General features: G+C 39.6%; 1 long non-coding RNA gene across 3 annotated transcripts in view; it reads right to left on the bottom strand.

The window, feature by feature from the left end:
- LOC115306061 overlaps positions 1–16200 on the bottom strand; it is a 67569-nt gene extending 51369 nt beyond the window's left edge. Inside the window, exons 1-5 of one of the 3 annotated variants that reach the window (XR_003915163.1) lie at positions 16127–16200; positions 10342–10407; positions 9418–9499; positions 7011–7146; positions 2536–2652 (exon numbers count right to left, since the gene is read on the bottom strand). This is a non-coding gene — a long non-coding RNA (uncharacterized LOC115306061). Of the gene's footprint in view, positions 1–2535; positions 2653–7010; positions 7147–9417; positions 9500–10211; positions 10285–10341; positions 10408–16126 lie in introns of those variants that run through there. The other 2 variants (XR_003915166.1, XR_003915165.1) reach the window with 2 other exon arrangements.
- Positions 16201–17938: the final 1738 nt, after the last annotated feature.

The following is a 17938-nucleotide window of genomic DNA, read 5'->3' as shown; positions in this document are numbered from 1 at the left end:
GGCTCCAGGCCCTGAGCTGTCAGCACAGAACCTGACACAGGGCTAGAACTCAGGGATGGCAGGATCTGATGACCTGAGCCAAAGTTGGACACTCAACCACTGAGCCACCCAGGCATACCCCCCCCCCTGCTTTAATGACAAAAACAGACTGTGGAGTTCAGATCAAGTCATTTCAAATCACTAATTTAAAAACAGGACATTACCTGAATGTTTGGACAAGAACAAAAAGAAGTATTCTGTGTTGAAGAGCACTCATTCAACTTCAGTTCTTTGGGGGAACAATGGGAGTTATAAATAGTCTGAGAAAGAGAGATTCAGGTAGACAGAGCATGTGAGGGGGAACAGTTCTATTCCTCATTGAAGAGAAAAAATATCCAATTAGAAATATGGAGGTATGAGATTTTTAAACCAAAAAGGAATAAGAGGCTTCATTTAATTTTCATTTATTTTTGAGAGAGAGAGAGAAACAGAGCGTGAGTGGGGGATGGGCAGAGAGAGCAGGAGACACAGAATCCGAAGGAGGTCCAGGCTCCGAGCTGTCAGCACGAGCCCTATGCAGAGCTCGAACCCATGAATAATGACCTGAGCCAAAGTTGGTCGCCCAACAACTGAGCCACCAGGGCGCCCCAGGAGGCTTTGTTTAATCCACCACCCCTGGAGATGCCCAGTGGGTAGGGATGGTACTTTCCAGGATAAGAGTGGACCTTGGTTTTACTTTGTAAGATGGAGAAAGAGAAGAAAGGAGAGGTGAGCATCCTTTTTCCCCGTGTGGGGGCTCTATAGAGCTTCCCATCGTCGCATCAATTTGGTGGTCGGCAGGGGCATTGACAGTATTGCTTCCAGACTCTTGCATCTTTGAAAAGAGAGGTCACCAGGGAACACTTTATTTTGCAGGAAAACCTGAACACCCAAACTTATTTATAGGCTGTCCTCTCCCAGTTCAGCTGTGGCTGGGTACACGTTCAGATACAAGGTCAGATTGGTCACTCAAGGATGTGGCAAAAGGGGAAAGGGACCTGGAATTCCCTATTTCCTTCCCTGAAGGCCCATTACAAAGGTTCCTTAGTGTAAAGGAGAGAGTAGTAAGAATGGTTAAAAAGATCAACATGAAAATATTTTAATAATGACAAATAGGGTTTAAATTAATGTCTTTCTATCAAGATTCCAGAAGTATAAATATTTTTTCAATGAAATGCACAGCAGGACTCTCATGTTTTTTTTCTTTGCCTGTTCACATAATTCTTTCACCAGGAATTATGAAAACAGGAGGAGAGGGTTTTTTTTTTTAAACATTTGTTAGGTGACAGAGATCCCTAAAATATGGGTTAGACATCCATGGCTTACTTTTATAACATGAACCAGACCCACCCTTTTGATCCAAAAACACAGAGTTGGCATTTTTCCCTTTCAGTCAGATACTGTACAGACTAATCTAGAATTAAACATATCTTGGCCAATGTGGCAAGCTGATGACTTAATATTTTTCCTCATTGCCCACAAAGGACAAAAGAATTTGGTAACTGTTTAAGTTATAGTAAAGACAGAGTGATTATAACAAAGTGTCCCTGATGTACAGTGAATGACATGGTCCAAAGCTTTCATGCCATGGGCTGATGGGCAGTTAGGCTCCATGAAGCCACAAGACACCTCAGTGCCTGCCCTATTTTTGCTCTATCATAATGTGGGGGCATTAATTTTGTCTGCTAAACTGAAGCCATGTCAGAGATGTCCATATTCCAGTTAATGGGGAGGAGGAACATCAGAAAAAAAATTCAAGAAAAGAAATTTCCTCCCAAGTGAGGCACACATCACTTTTGTTCACATTCTATTGACAGGACGTAGTCACATTAATTTCATAGACACATCTCACCACGGGGAGGCTGGAAAATGTGGTCTCTACCAGGGTGACTATATGCTTGGAAAAGAAAAAACAGGTCACAATCATGGAGATTTTCTTGTCGTTGTCCTAAGGTGGCTTAGGAAGAAAAAAAGGCATTTTTTCGACTTGAGTGTTTAAAAAATTTTTTTAAATGTTTTTTATTTATTTTTGAGAGACAGAGACAGCATGAGCAGGGGAGGGTCAGAGAGAGAGGGAGACACAGAATCCGAAGCAGGCTCCAGGCTCTGAGCTGTCAGCACAGCGCCTGATGCAGGGCTCGAACCCATGAACCGTGATATCATGACCTGAGCTGAAGCCGGACGCTTAACCGACTGAGCCACCCAGTCGCCCCTCCATTTGAGTGCTTTAAGAAAATCTAATAATAATTATTTTCTGAAGATCAGCAGTTTTTCCAGCTTCTCTAGGATATTTGGGCTTAGCTACCACTAATTATATATATATATATACACATACACACCAAAAAAAAAAAACCACCTCAAATGAAACAAATTTGAAAGAATCAAGCAATGATTTGAATTTGACATTCTTAGAAAGGAATCTAGTAGAAAAAGCCCTTGATGCACAATCAGGAGTACAAATATTTAGATCCGTCCCAGTTATTAATTCAATAAGTGACCCTGAGTCACTTAACTTACCTAGGCCTCATCGGTAAAATCAAGGGATTGGACCAGATCCATTTTGGCTCTGAAGATTTCCCTTACTCTTAAAAAGATGTCATATAGCTCCCATGATAATTCTTGGAATTTTAGAATCTGTTGATTGAAAAGATACAGAATGAGAAAACACTAGGTTTCATTTAAAATGCTATTTATTCAGTTAGCACTTAGTTTCAAGGACGCTGGGACCCCAGGCTGGGAACAACTAAAGCAGATATTTTTCACAATCCTTGGTACTTTCATTTTGAGACCCTCTTCATAGTAGGCTTAGGTGGGATTCTAGCGGGAGAGCATGAGAAAGGAAGAGGAGGAAGAGACAACATCATATGAAACCTTTTCAGAGGAAATAATTTTTTTAATTTATACTTTTCGTCCCCTTGACTTTATTGTTTCATAACTGGAAGTTTATATCTTTTAACCCATTTCCCCTATTTCACCCATTTTCCCACCCACCTCCCCTCTGGCAACCACTAGTTTGTTTTCTGTATGTAAGAGTCTGTTTTTGTTTGTTTATTTATTTGTTTTGTTTTTTAGATTCCACATCTAAATATGATAGACATATGACATTCTTCTTTATTTGTTTGACTTATTTCACTTAGCTCAGTACCATCTAGGTCCATCCATATTGTGGCCAATTGCAAGATTTCATTCTTTTTTATAGCTGAGTAATATTCTGTCACACACACACACATATATGTATATATATATATATACACACATACATGTATGTATATATATATACATACACACCATCACTTCTTCATCCATTCATATATTGATGGATGCTTAGATTGTTTCCATATGTTGATTATTGTAAATAATTCTGTAGTAAACATAGGGGTGTATATATCTTTTCAAATAAGTGTTTTCATTTTCTTTGGGCAAATACCTAGTAGTGAAATTTACTGGATCATGTGGTATTTCTATTTTTAATGTTTTAAGGAAAGCCCATACTGTTTTTCACAGTGGTTGAATCAATTTACATTACCCCAACAGTGCATAAGGATTCCCTTTTCTCTCCATCCTCATCAACACTTGTTATTTCTTGTCTTTTTGATATTACCCATTTTGACGTGTGAGGTGATATATCATTGGGGTTTTGATTTGCATTTCCCTGACAATGAGTGATGTTGAACATCTTTGCATGTATTTGTTGCCCATTTGTATGTCTTCTTTGGAAAAATATCATTTCAAATCTGCTCATTTTGTTTTAAACTTCTTTTTGAAAAAAAGTTTATTTATTTTAACAGAGAAAGAGGAGAGAGAGAGAGAGAGAGAGAGAGAGAGAGAGAGAGAGAGAATGTTAGTAGGGGTGGGACAGAGAGAGAGAGAGAGAGGGAGAATCCTAAGAAGGCCCCATGCTGTCTGTATGGAGACTGATGTGGGGCTCAAACTCGAGCAGTGAGATCATGACCTGAACTGAAATCAAGAGTCAATGCTTAGCCAACTGAGCCACCCAGGTGCCCCTGCTCATTTCTCAGTTGGGCTGTTTGGGGTATTTTTGGTGTTGAGTTGTCTGAGTTCTTTATATATTTTGGATATTAATCCCTTTAATGGATATATCATTTGCAAATAACTTCTCCCACTAATTAGGTTGTCATTGTGTTTTGTTGGTGGTTTCCTTTGCTGCACAAAAGATTTTTATTTTAGTGTAGTCCCAGTAGTTTATTTTTGCTGGCTCCCCTTGCCTGAGAAGACACATTCAGAAGAAATGATTTATCCTTTGTCTTATGAAGAGCCCACTGATAAGACTTAATTCCTTAATACATTTTTTATGGTACAGTTAAACTGATGCCATGTTTTCCCACCTTTGTTTTGATTTTTCTGAAATATTTTCATTGAGCTCAATACAGTTTTGATTCAATTTTTAGTTGGATTCTCTACCCCCCCCCTTTGGCTTATATCACAATCTTAGAGATAAAAATTTCTGTCTTTGTGGGATTTTTTTTGATGGCTATTATTGTCTCCAATTCTAATTTTAATGGTCAAATTTTGCAGATCCTAATTCTGAGGAGGAAATTTAATTCTTTCATCAGTTTAAATCCATACTAGTCTTTCCCCATGCACTTTAACCATTTGCTGATTTTGATTTTGTTTTTAATATTTCTATAGAATCTTTCTGTCTTCAGTGTATTCGTTTATTGAGTGTTTAAAAAGACAGGTATTTATTGAATATTTTTGGTCTATTTTACTCTGCAGATTTGGCCTTTGTCAACTTAATAGCATTCATTATGCACTGGTTAATTTTATTTATTTATTTATTTTTAATTTTTTAAATGTTTATTTATTTATTTATTTAAAAAATATTTATTTTTGAGAGACAGAGAGAGACAGAGCATGAACAGGGGAGGGGCAGAGAGAGAGAGAGAGACACAGAATCTGAAGCAGGCTCCAGGCTCTGAGCTAGCGGGGCTCAGAGCCCGATGCAGGGCTCGAACCCAGGAACGATGAGATCATGACCTGAGCCGAAGTCGGACGCTCAACTGACTTAGCCACCCAGGTGCCCCAATGTTTATTTATTTTGGGGCGTGCAGAGAGAGAGGGAGAATCTGAAGCAAGCTCCAGGCTCTGAGCTGTCAGTACAGATCCTGATGTGGGGCTTAAACTCATGAACCATGAGATCATGACCTGAGCCGACCTCAGATGCTTAACTGACTGAGCCACCAAGGCACCCCTATGCACTGATTAGTTTTACCACCCAAAGCTAAGATCACGGATAAAGGCACAAGGTCAGACTGCATGGTAGGATTACACACTGCAAACATATGGTGGAGTCCAAGTACCAGGAAGGAAAGGTCTTCCCTTGAACAGTTTCTTAAGATCAAAATTTTTATTTCAGACCAACAAGCAATATCCTGCTAAATGTGCTACACAGGAGACATTCCCAATATAATCAGGAACAAGAAAATGGTGCACATTATTCCCATTATTTATCTTTTTAAATAGGCAAAAGAATTGGTGTATTAATATCATGGCTTTGAAATGCCTGTGAGCATTGAAGTGGGAGAAGTCTGGGAGTCTGGCTTGTGCATTTTAGATGCTGAAGAGGGAGCTGGCATAGATTTTTAAATTGGGCATTTTAGAGAGAGGAACTATTAGTGAAATCCTGAGAGTAGATGGAATCACTCAGAGAAAGTGTAGATACAGAAGAGGAGTGGGCATAGGATGGAGACCCAAGCAACTTCAGCACTGATGGTGAGACAGAGGATGGGATTCAGAAAGGGGCTGTGAATGAGAGGTAAGTGGGAATTGGGAAAATTTGGTGTCCCAGAGCAGAGGAGAAAAGACTTGAGGAAAAGAGGAGTGGTTAACTACTCCTTGTAGTGTTGGAAGTTGCTGAGAGGTCAAGAAAGACAGGGCTTTGTGGGGGGTGGATTTAACTTAGGAGCTTTAGAATTCTTCACACCCCGGACCCAGGAATGCCTTTCTAGGAATATGTCCTCCTAATAGAAACTGAAACTGGGTAAAAGGTTTATGGACAAGTGTTTGTTATAGCTTTGTTTGTAATTGAAAAAAACAAAACAAAACACCTAAATCTTCAGCCTCAGAAATTTTAAAAAATCATTTTCTGTAGCAATTAAAATCTCGTTTGAAGGCTATTTAATGGTATGTGAAACAGATATAAATATGCTAAAATATTAATAGTGGTATCTCTGAGCATTGAGGTTATAAATGATTTTTCACTTTCTCCCTTGTACTTCCCTGTGTTTTCTAAAATTTTCTCTAATGAACATATCTAATTTTATAGTTGAAGGAAAACATTATTTAGATAGTTCAGGGGTTCTTTGTTTTTGCTTTTGTTTGTAAGCACCCAGGGGATACATTCTTGCTGACCAGACACAATAAGCTTTAATTAGGTTCTTTTTGGCAGGAAAGAGACAGAAATCCAAGTTAGTGGGAGGAGGACTGAGTCCAAGAAATGACTGTCAATTTATGTAATACATCATTTCTAAAGCTTAATTCTGAGGGAAGGATGGCCAGAATTTCCTAGTATTTCTGGTTTACTTGCTCCTCTTTGCTCCCTGATTTTGCCTTCTATTTGGAGAATAATTTTGCTAGTTGTTCCATAGAGTGACAAGGGCATGGCTTTCCCAGATTCATGTCCCACCAACTCTTACTTGCACCTGGAATCTTCACTTATTTACAACCGGTACAAAGCACAAAAAAGAGAATTCTTTGGGTCGCCAAAATGCAGCAGTCTTAGTGAGCATAGTCATACTGGTCGAAGTTGGCGTTCAAAAAGTACAACCAAAAGGTTTTCTGATGAGGGCAGGCGAGTGGGAAATGAGAAATGTTCTCCTGTATTGTTACAGCATAATGATGAATTGCTTTTGCTTTTCCAAAACCAGGCTCGAGCTCCTCTGTTCACCTCCATTATCTGCTGCTGGTCTCCAAAGGCATATTACCATATTAATTCATTGTGTTATACAATTTGGTCAACTAAATGAGCTTACCTTATGCCCTCTTAATGGCATTGGCTTTTAATGTTGGTTTCGTGGGATACATTTAACAAAACAGATGTGTCAAGGAAATGTATTTAAACTCAATTTGGTTTTAAAATGACGAGTGGTCTTCTTAATGAGCCAGGTACTGGAAAAAAAGAAGAGAGAGAAAGAGAGCATTGCAGGCAACATATTGTGATAAATGCAGAGTATAAATGCCGAACTATCCCCAATGGCAAGGGTGATCAGATGTGTTCTGGAAAGAAAGTCATGCACTACAAATGTGCTATAACTAGATCTGAAGCCTCCTCTGTTCTTTCTGGGGAAAGGATATAATACTGGTTACTCAGAGGAATTGGCTTGCATGTGAGTGAGACTGAGGTTTAATTGTGTGTTATAAATGCGGCCATGTCACTGACTCAGTGAGACGGCCTCGAAAGAAGGAAATGTGTGATAGTGGCATGAATGGTGAATGGCCCATGACATTAGTTCATGCTTGCAATTCAAGTCTAAGGGTATAGTAGAAATGTGAGTTTAGAGCCTCATATACTTAAGTAGGAATTCTCACTTCTTCACTTTATCAGTTGCATGATCATAAGAGAGTCAATTCACTGACTCAGATGTCAGTTTCCTTGTCTGTAGAATGGGTTGAGCTAGAGTTGTGAAAACTAGCGATGCTGTTAGGGTCAGTGCTTGGCAGATGATAGCATTTCATGTGTTCTATGTATACCTTTCTCTCTCTGTGTGTGCATCTGCGTGCACAAAATCTTTTCATAATCTTTATATCATCAGCTTACCTACCTGCTAATAAATACTTGGTTTTATGAAATTGTTAAACCAGTAACTGAATTCATGAATTCCATTCCCATTATAGTGTTGGGTTGGCTCCGCACATTTGGAGTGACTGACCACAGAAAAGCTCATCTGATCCTACCCCCCGGTGCGGTCATCAGGATGGATTGCTGGCCGGTGAGGCAGCCCCAGCAATTGGCCTGACCTTAAGGGCAGCCAGGACCATTAGTCTGGACTTAACACATCCTGATCCAGTGGCTATATATTGACAAAACTAATGATCGCTGCTTGGAAAAATAGCACAATGTTCTTTCTGGGATGATATGATCAATAGCTTTTCTCATGGAAGTTTATAATATCCAAGGTAGATTTTACCGTATTTTCTCTTTTCATCCTGTTACAATGGCTAGAGGAAAAATTGTTTCCTGGGTGATGATAAAAAAAGAAACAACTCACATTTTCAGGTTTCGTGGGCCACTTCTCCCCTGTCATACATGCACCTTAGGTCATTTGAACTACTCTCTTCCTCGCAGACAGCCTAAGTTTAGATCCCACCTCTGAACTGTTATGATAGTGTTCACTTATCAACAACTCTCTGCACTCTACACACACCAGACATTGTGCTAGGGGCTGGAAAATAAGATGATAAACAGCATAGTTGTTGCCTTCAAGGTGCTTATGGACCAGGAGTAAGCCACTTCTCCTTTGCAGAATTCTGTTCACCCTTTTATATGCTGTTCAAACTCTCTCCCATCTCTTAAAGTGCAGATAAATTTGTGTCTCTTCAACACATTGCTGGAGGGCAAATTAGTGAATCTATGGAGGGCAATCGGACAAGATCTAATAAAATTAAAATACACACATATGGTTTAGCCTGAGGGTTTCATTTCAAAGTATTTATCCTGTAAGTATATTGCACATGGTTAAAATACCATATCCACAAGAGAATTCATTGCAAGAATGTTCATACTAGGAAGATGCTGAAACCATCTAAATGTCCAACAATGGCTGACTAAATTATGGTATATACATTTAATATAAAACAATGGAGCCAATAGAAATAATGAGAGGCTCTGTATCTACTAATGAGGCATGATCTACAAGATATATTGGTAAATGAAAATATAAAGAAGGGCACCTGGGTGGCTCAGTCAGTTAAGTATCTGACTTTGCCTCAGGTCATGATCTCACAGTTCATGGGTTCAAGCCCTACATCGAGCTCTCTGCTGACAGCTCAGAGCCTGGAGCCTGCTTCAAATTCTGTCTCTCTCCCTCTCTCTGCCCTTCTGTGCTCTTGTGCTCTCTCTCTTTCTCTCTCTCAAAAAATAAATAAACGTTAAAACAATAAAGAGGAGAAGACTATGCAGAGTGGGCACAAGCTAACTAAGAAAAAAAAGTCCATGTTTGTAAATGCACAGAAAATCTTTGGGAGGATGCAGAAGGAACTGTTACCTGGGGCTTGCCTCTGGGAAGGGAGGCTAGGAAATTAGGAGACAAAACAGAGAAGAGTCACTTTTCACTCTATGCCCTTTTGTACCTTTTGAATTTTACACCTTGCACATATATTATCTATTCAAAATAATAAATTCAATTTAATTATAAAAAGTTCTGGCTCAACAAAACTCACCCACAAATAAACCAAAGATTCTTTTGATCTCTTCCATCTAGGGATCTCTTCCTTCCTCTCTGAACAGGCATCGTGGTATTTTCTATTGGAAATTATATTGGAATATAATTTTCTGTCATGAGATATCTATTTACTGTGTAACATTTAAAATCATGAATATATCAGTGTTAAAGAGGGGTGCATACAATATAGTTTGAATGGAGTTCAGCAGGGATGATGTCGCTTCTGCTAGACGCCATAGATGACAAGCAGGCACTGATTGGTGAGAGTGCCTCACCAGGAAGTGGCCGGGAAAACAAAGTACTAGGTGGCTGGGATTCCCTCCAAAGGCCCTAAGTGGTTGCAGTGGCCAGAGCTTCTGCATGGAAGGCAACAGAATCTTCTTTGGGAAGAGAATTATTTTCATTCCTTTCTGGAACAGATGGTTTTAATCAGGAAAACACCTTGATAACTTGCATCAAGGATGGAAAATGATGCTTTGAGGGCATGGATTTGAAGGAGATCCCAAAGCAGGAGCTGAATGGCTCTGTATAGAAAATGAATAGGAGTTTGGAAGTAGGAACGAGTAGAGGAGAAAGGAGGCAGAGGAGGGCAGAGATGAATGCTGGAGCCAAGTGGCCCTGGAGGAGACAGAAACTTAAGGAGAAAGAAACTGCCAATGGGCAGTTCTTGGTGCTAGGCTGACTGGGGGACTCTTGAGAATAGGAATATTTGTTAATGTAATTTCAAATTGTCTTTCTTTCTGTTAAATGCCATTTGTTTGTTCAACTGCCCAGTAAAATGTGCTGCTGCACCTCAAATGCTTTATGTCAGCAAGCTTTGGAGAAGTCCAGGAAAAGGCAGGGACCCCACGGCTAGATTGGTGAGGATGGACAGGAAACACAGCAGCAGGAGACTGAGGATCAAGACACAACAGGAGCTCACCGCCAAAGGAGACCGTGAAGACTCAGTCCCTGGGAAGTCACAGAGAGCAATGTAGGGTGGCAGACCCTGTAAAAATGGTGATAAGAGACTTGAGACAATTTTATACAGATTTCAAAGGATAAGCTCTCAGTCTCACATTTTACAAAGTGAAAACTTCCAGGGGAAAAAGAAAAAAAAATCAGTTGTCTGGAAGCCTAGCTGAGACTTGCAGGCATTTGGAAACAACCGGGAGATTGACTGCATTTTCCACTCCCCATGACATCAAACATTGCAGGCAAACAGCCTGTAATCCTATCATTGCTCTGGCATAGTCTGTACTTCCCCAACAGAGAATGCCTTGACACTCCCCATCTCTGGCATTTGCCTATTACCCACAGCACTGTGGGGGGTAAGGATAAGTTTGTTCTGAATTGGCTTTTGCTATTGCTGCAGTGTTTCTTTCATAGACGACAACAGAATGTTGAGATTCTCAGATAAGCTTACATTACTTTTCGTAGAACTTTGCAAAGTAGACACTTGCATCTACCCACGTATTTTGCTAAATGAAGTATTTGGCTTGCTAAATGTAATATAAAATAATCAGTAAAAAAAAATCTGTTTTAAGTTCTTCCATTGCTTTCTCCACGTTTCCCCAGAGTCAGTTACAAGGCTTTGATATATCTACAATCTGTAAATGCCAGTCCTACCCCCACTTTCAGCAATGTCATTCATCCAAGAATCCCAAAACGTTTTTTAATAACGGACTCATTAATCCTCATAACACTCCTTCATTTGACACACGTAACTCTCACTACATGATATGTTGGTACTTATTCTGGATTTAATTTAACAGATTTTCTCCCTGTTGTGGATAGTCATTTACATTGACCTCATTTTAGCTGAGTTATCGCTCAGATTTGAGCAAGTTTGAATGGCCTCATCCCAAAATGACATCTTCTGGCAGATAGAGGAAAACCATCTTAAGAAGCAATTATTATTTTTTTTAAGGAGAGGTTTCAGCAACAAATGGCCCTATAAATAAACAACTGGATTTTAATCATGAGCTAAGAGACTGAGACATTTTGCCATTTTATAAAAATGTGAAATTGAATGAATTTCAGAATTCATGGGAGAGAGAAACAGGCTTAGCTGAGACTGGGGGGCTTCGTGTAGCAAGAGCTTAACCTCTTGGCTTATCAGGGAATTTCATTTTTTCATATTTCTGCTTTTTACACTTACCCTCTTTGATCTCTGTTTTTTTCTGTGGTCAGGTATCAAGGTCGTTTTCTAGAGCTAAAGTCCAGCAATAGTAGAGCTCCAAACCAGGGTGGGCTGGGTCAAGTGTCCAGAAAAGTGTGGCTGGTAGAGTGTGTTTGGAGGTGGGATGTGATATGCATTGATTCAAGCAAGGAGACGAGGTGAGTCCAAGGAGAAAAAGCATACGAACAAAAGTTGGTGGGCAAATGGGAGATTAGAGTCAGGGATTGACAATTAGGTAGCACCTTGCTGGGGAACTTTGGATAGACTTTCATGAGCAGCACTCTTTTGGGATTTCTTCTACCCAGTGGTTAATCCTTCCATCACTTTTAAAGGCATGGAAGTCCGAATGGGACGTCTCATAAGATGACTCCTCCCTCTGGCTTCATCTGCCCACACTATGAAGGTAACCTTCGAATCTCTCCTATCAGCCTCTCAGCAGTAGCCTCTTCAACATAGCAGACCCAATGCTCCTTTCTTAACAAATAATTTATAATGTCCTTTTTATTATTATGAAATTCACAAATAATATAAATTATCCACATACATAGTTTAAATAGAAATGCCCTAACTGTATTATAAAAAGTAAAGAAAATTAATAATACAATATGTATTTCAATATGCCCAATCCTTGGGCACAGCTATACCGGCAGACAAAATGAAGTGTCATAAGTTTGTGCCGTACCAAAAAAATCACAGGGATGACACAACCACAAAGCCAGAAAATACAGGTGTATTATGTGGTGGGAACTCTAAAATGATGACTAGTGTTTCCACTGGTGGTGTGACTTTATGAAATGGTCAGTAGATCTTGGTCAAGTTTTAAAGCAAGCAACGTACAAAATCTACCACTGATTCACATGATTGTTGCATCCCAGGAAATTGGTATACTTTAGGAGATACAAAAGTACTTTTAATTTATATATAAAATAGAGTAAAATTCTAGGCTTAGATCGTTGAATTGTTTCCTGTGTCAGTGGTTCATAAACTTTTTGGTCTCAGAAGCTCTTTATACTCTTAAAATTTTTTTTTAATGTTTATTCATTTTTGAGAGACAGAGAGAGACAGAGAATGAGTGAGAAAGGAGCAGAGAGAGGGAGACACAGAATCTGAAGCAGGCTCCAGGCTCTGAGCTATCAACACAGAGCCCGACACGGGGCTTAAACTCACAAACCATGAGATCATGACCTGAGCCGAAGTTGGACACGTAACTGACTGAGCCACACAGGTGCCCCCAGAAGATCTTCACACTCTAAATAGTTATTGAGGACCTCAGGAACATTTGCTCATGTGGGTCATATCTATTGATATTTACTGTACTAGGAATTAAAATATAAATTTTAACAATTTTTATTTATTTATTTAAAAATAGCAATAATACAATTACATGTTAATATAAATAACATTTTATTAAAAGTAATTATATCTCCCCAAACAAAAGAGAATTTGGTGAGAAGAGTAGCATATTTGATACTTTTGCAAATCTCTGTGATACCTAGCTTAATCAAACCAGCTAGATTCCTTTATCTGCTTCTGTATTCAATCTATTGTAATATGGTATTTTGCTTGAAGTGTTTAAAGGAAATGCAGACTTACACATATATGTAGTTGGACTCTTTGTAGAAGCGCTAAAGTAGACTTTTCAGGTGTTGCAGATAATTCTTTGATAAGAAACATAGTGATAGTTTGTTAAAGGCTATTCAAGTGGGACCTGAATATTTTTGTACCCTGTTCCATTAAATTCCATTGGTCTATCTTCTACTTTGAATTTATCTTTTTTTTTTTTTTTTTTTTTTTTTTTTTTTTTTTTTTTTTTTACCAAGCATGATTTTGTCACATTGTATGTTGGTCATTTGTAAAGTATTGGCTCACTAAATTATGCAGATCTTCTAAGTGTTGACACATTTCATCATACAAAATCAGTAAATCATATTCATTAATATTGCCACCAATCTTAGCACATCAAGTACTGAAAAACTATCAAGCTCATGGTGACGGGCACAAATTTCCCACAATTCTAATTCTTTCTTGAATGCTTAAATATTTTCCTCAGTAACATTTATTTTTTAGTGTCTTCTTGGAAATAAGCAAAAATATGTTAATTTTTGAGAAAATGGTCTGCAAGATACCTATCTGAATAATCCTGGTTTGTCCACCTGTCATTTTCTCAAGTAAAAATAGTGTCCCATGAAAAACATGGCTAGTTAATCTTGCAACTCAAACAAATTGTATTTTGATCTGTAGCATTTTGTCAGACAATATAGTAAAAAGTGTGTACTCAGGAATTGAGAGTTAATGAAGTTGATAAATTTTATTGCTTCATCAAGGACATTCGAAAATGAAAATGGAGGGTTTTGTTGTTTTTGTTTGTTTGTTTAACTGCAAGTGTATGGTAATGAAGAATGCAATGATCACTAATGCAATAAAGTTTGGTCCTATTACCTTGAATTGTGCAAGGCACCAATATTTTTATCCACAATTCCTTTTTATCTCATCAATGTAAATGTCAATTCAGCAAAAAAGGCAAATAATACGATGGTATCACTGTGAAAACAGTTTAGACCATGATTGTGCCTGAGATGGTCTACAGACCATGCTTTTGTAGGGGAACATGTGAAAGCCAACAGGACAATTCATTGTTGTATTTGTACTGCATACATAGCACACATCATGGTATCTCTGGTTCCCATCCTCTAAAGTCCATAGTGTCTTTCCGTAATTTTTGACAACTAAAACTACCCATTAATTTCCACAACATCCTCTAGGGCTGGAGGGACCCTTTGAGAACTACTTCTCTAGAGACCTGATCTGTGTTAACAACTTGACCAGGAAACTTTCCCTGGGAATACCAGCCTGCATTCAACATGTACAAACCAAATTCATCACTTCCACATAGATATAAACATGTTAGAGCTGGAAAGACTTTCAGGGTTCACTTAGGCCCACCCTTTACAGATGAAGAAACTGAGGCACAAGAAACATAAGTGACTTCAAGGTCAGAGTAAGGTTTAAAGTGACCACTATGGAATAATGGTCTATTCCATCAGATTGCTGGCATTTTAATGCAGTTTCTCATTCAATTTATAGGCATTTCTAGTTTTGTTTTGCAAAAGACAAAAATGACACTGACAAGTGAGGGGTTTTTCAGAGTCTATGAAACTGGTAAGTGGTAGAACAAAGACCTTGAATCCAGGTCTCTTGGTTCCAAAGTGCAGTGCTCTTCCCTACCTGACATGTCTGATCTCTTGTGATTTCAGCATGCACTTCCAATGAGATCCTGCCTTCATTAAATTTTCCACATTCACCCTCTATTTTCAGTGTTGTTCTTTAGTCTGGGCCCTAACTTCCTCTGATTTGGACTTACTGCTGTAAGCTAGGCACCCTGACTCTTTGTTCTCTCTTTCAACCATCCTAAGTGCTTCCTCCGTGCTCAAGTCCTGGATCAGGACAGGATCCCCAGAAGGGAGAAAATGGAGTGCAGATACATGCTGAGGAACCAGGAATACAGGTGGAGCTGGGGACTTGCACCTTATGATTTAGGGGAAAAGGATGTTCTAGGTGTTCACATTTCTTCTTATCCTGTTGGCAGTTCATGAAGCTAGCACTGTTTCTTCATTTTAACAGGAAGAAATTGAGACTGAGAGATGGTAAATAGCTTGCACGAGATCATACACCTTGTCACTGACCACTGGGAACTTGGACCTTGACCTCTTGTCTCAAAAGCACTCTTCCATCCACATCCCCTCCAGAAAGGTATGGGGAATGATGTTTAGGAAAGCGTTAGGATCCCTGCCAGGCCTAAAAGTGGGGCAAACCCAACTTGACATCTAGCTAAGAGACGGAACATGTTTGTTTAGCCACAAGAGGGTAAGGAGAAGATTCTGGGGCTGGTTCTCCAGGATCTGTGCCATGGAAATCAAACTTGGTTGGAAGGGAGTTGTCAGCTGAGTCTATCTCAAATTATGGATTTCTCATGTTTCTATGTGTTTATGGCAAATTGGTTTTGTTTTTCCCTAGTTTGGTAGGAAAATTCCCTTTGGAAAAGTCAAACACTGCCTTCCTCGCACTGAGAGGAAACTGAGCATCCCCATACCGTGGCAGGCCAGTGAGGAGTCTTGGGAAGTCTCTAGAGGCCTGCATGCTAGAGGCATCAAAAGACAGCTCCTAAGGCAAACACAGCTTAAAGGGGAGTTGAGAGGGCTATGAGATGGGTATCTCCGAGCTGACCTTGCCGTTGACATAACCCCGCACCCCTGCTACATGTACCAACTATTTCATTCCTTTCCTTTGCTACAGTGATGCGTACTCCCACCCAACTCTCTACTTATTCTATTGCTAGTCTTTATGGGATTTAGACCTACTGAGTGAAGGCAAAATGTGATGTTAAGCTTTTTGATTGTCTTCTTTCTGTAGTATCTTCAAAATGGACAAAAAGGCAAAACACCATACAAAAAAATTTGGGCTAGTCCACTCAAGAGAAAAGAAATCTAAAAGTCAGTCCATCAACAGTTCAGTTATTCTTCATACACTTGGGACTGCCCGTTCTTACCTTTCGTGCACTGCAGGCTCTCTGGAATCACACTGCCCAGAGTGAGCCCACTTGGGGGTTTTTATCGTAAAGACTCTTATGTTTTAAAGAGTAAGAAACTGGGGCAGCCCAGCCAGTTAAGCATCTGACTTCAGCTGAGGTCATAATCTCACAGCTTGTGAGGTCAAGCCCCGTGTCGGGCTCCGTGCTGACAGCTCAGAGCCTGGAGCCTGCTTCAGATTCTGTGTCCTTCCCACTTTCACTCTGTCTCTCTTTGTCTCTCAAAAATAAATACACATTTAAAAAAAACATTAAAGAGTAGGAAACTTTGAGCTTAAAGGAGAAAAGGCATTAGAAAGTTCTACACCTGGAAGTCCTTCTAGTTTCATTTTCTCCACCTACTGGCAAAGAGTGTTAACTAGACAAGAATACTGTACAGATTTCTCACTTTTCCCTTCCTCTGTCTTTCACTTCCTTCCTTCTTTACTAATCAGTGTTAGAGAAGCTATACCACGAGGTGGTATAAATTGGAGTTTGAGAAGCTCAAGTTATGAGAAAACGTGCTCAGAGAGGCAGAAAGAACTCATCAAGGCTCCAGAGGCCTTCTGGGCACCATCCCTGTGCTCTTGCCAGGACATCAGCTGCTGCCAGGGTGAGGGGAGACCTGCTGCAAAGGCTCTGGGGAAGGGAGAGAGAACTCAGACATGTGAGGGGAAGAGCTTATTTGAAAAACGGTAAAAAAAAAGAAATGGAAAATGAAAGTGTAGACCAGGACTTTCTCTCTGAGGAAATGAACAGAAGACAGATACATTCAATTAATCTAGCAAGCGTTCATGGGTCCACACTTGTGCCTTTCAGTCAAAAATGCAGATTTCTGGGCTCTGCCTTTCAAGATTAAGGTTTCATATGTGGCTTTCCTAACAAAAAGGATCAGCTGGTGACATTTGCTAAGTTGATTAAGTCCTCTCTCTTCTGGGAGCTCCCATTTGATATGTGTCAGTAGGGCTGCAGGATCTGAATCTCAACATTACAAGTGATTCTGAATTCCCGAAGCAAGTGGTCCTTGAACCCACTTTGAGAAACTATGAATTGATAGTTTCTTTCCCTTATAGACCCTTTTCAACTCTTTCCTCCTGACTATTCAAACCATTTGGAATATGCAGACAAGGATTAGTAGGATCTTCTAGAAAAATCCAGAGGTGGCTATATCCAAGGATGAGAAAGACCTGTAGAGTACTGGGGTAAATGTAATCCCCTTTTGGCCTCACTTCAGAAGGCTTGAAGGAAATCCTGAACAGTCCTTCAACAGGATTGTTTTAAGGCCCGGAGGGCGGGGAGAGCCTTTTATTCCAGTATGACTTGAGCGGCAATCAGAACCCACTCAGCCCTCAGCTCTGATTACGGGACGATGTGGTTTTAGGAATGTGTGGGATTTATAGCTTGAAAAATGCCAGAAAATCAGGAATTTAAATCCCCCCTGACTTATGCCTAGCTTGTCAAAGGCTCTAGAGCTTTAGAAATGGTAAACGTTTGAGCGAAGCTCTGAAGGATGAGCTGTGTTCTGTTTTCGGCTGATTATTTTTAGCAGAGATTGCTCCTAACGCTTTAGTGACTCTCAGCCGTAACCTTTAGATTCAGTCCATTCCTGTTTTGTGAGGTGTTATAAATTCCATGATTAAAAGAAAAATTCTAATAGGAACATTCTCTGACTTTTTAAGCTCGTATTTCTGAGACTGGTTACCCAGAAGGTAGAAGGTTAAGGTAAGCATGCTTTCTCTCTGCTCACACATCTGGCCTGCTTTTTTGTTGGATGCTGAAAGTATGCAGTAAGTT

This window comes from Suricata suricatta, chromosome 2 (genome assembly GCF_006229205.1).
Source record: "Suricata suricatta isolate VVHF042 chromosome 2, meerkat_22Aug2017_6uvM2_HiC, whole genome shotgun sequence".
In the NCBI taxonomy this organism is placed as follows: Eukaryota; Metazoa; Chordata; class Mammalia; order Carnivora; family Herpestidae; genus Suricata; species Suricata suricatta.
This window is presented reverse-complemented; position numbering and strand designations above follow the sequence as displayed.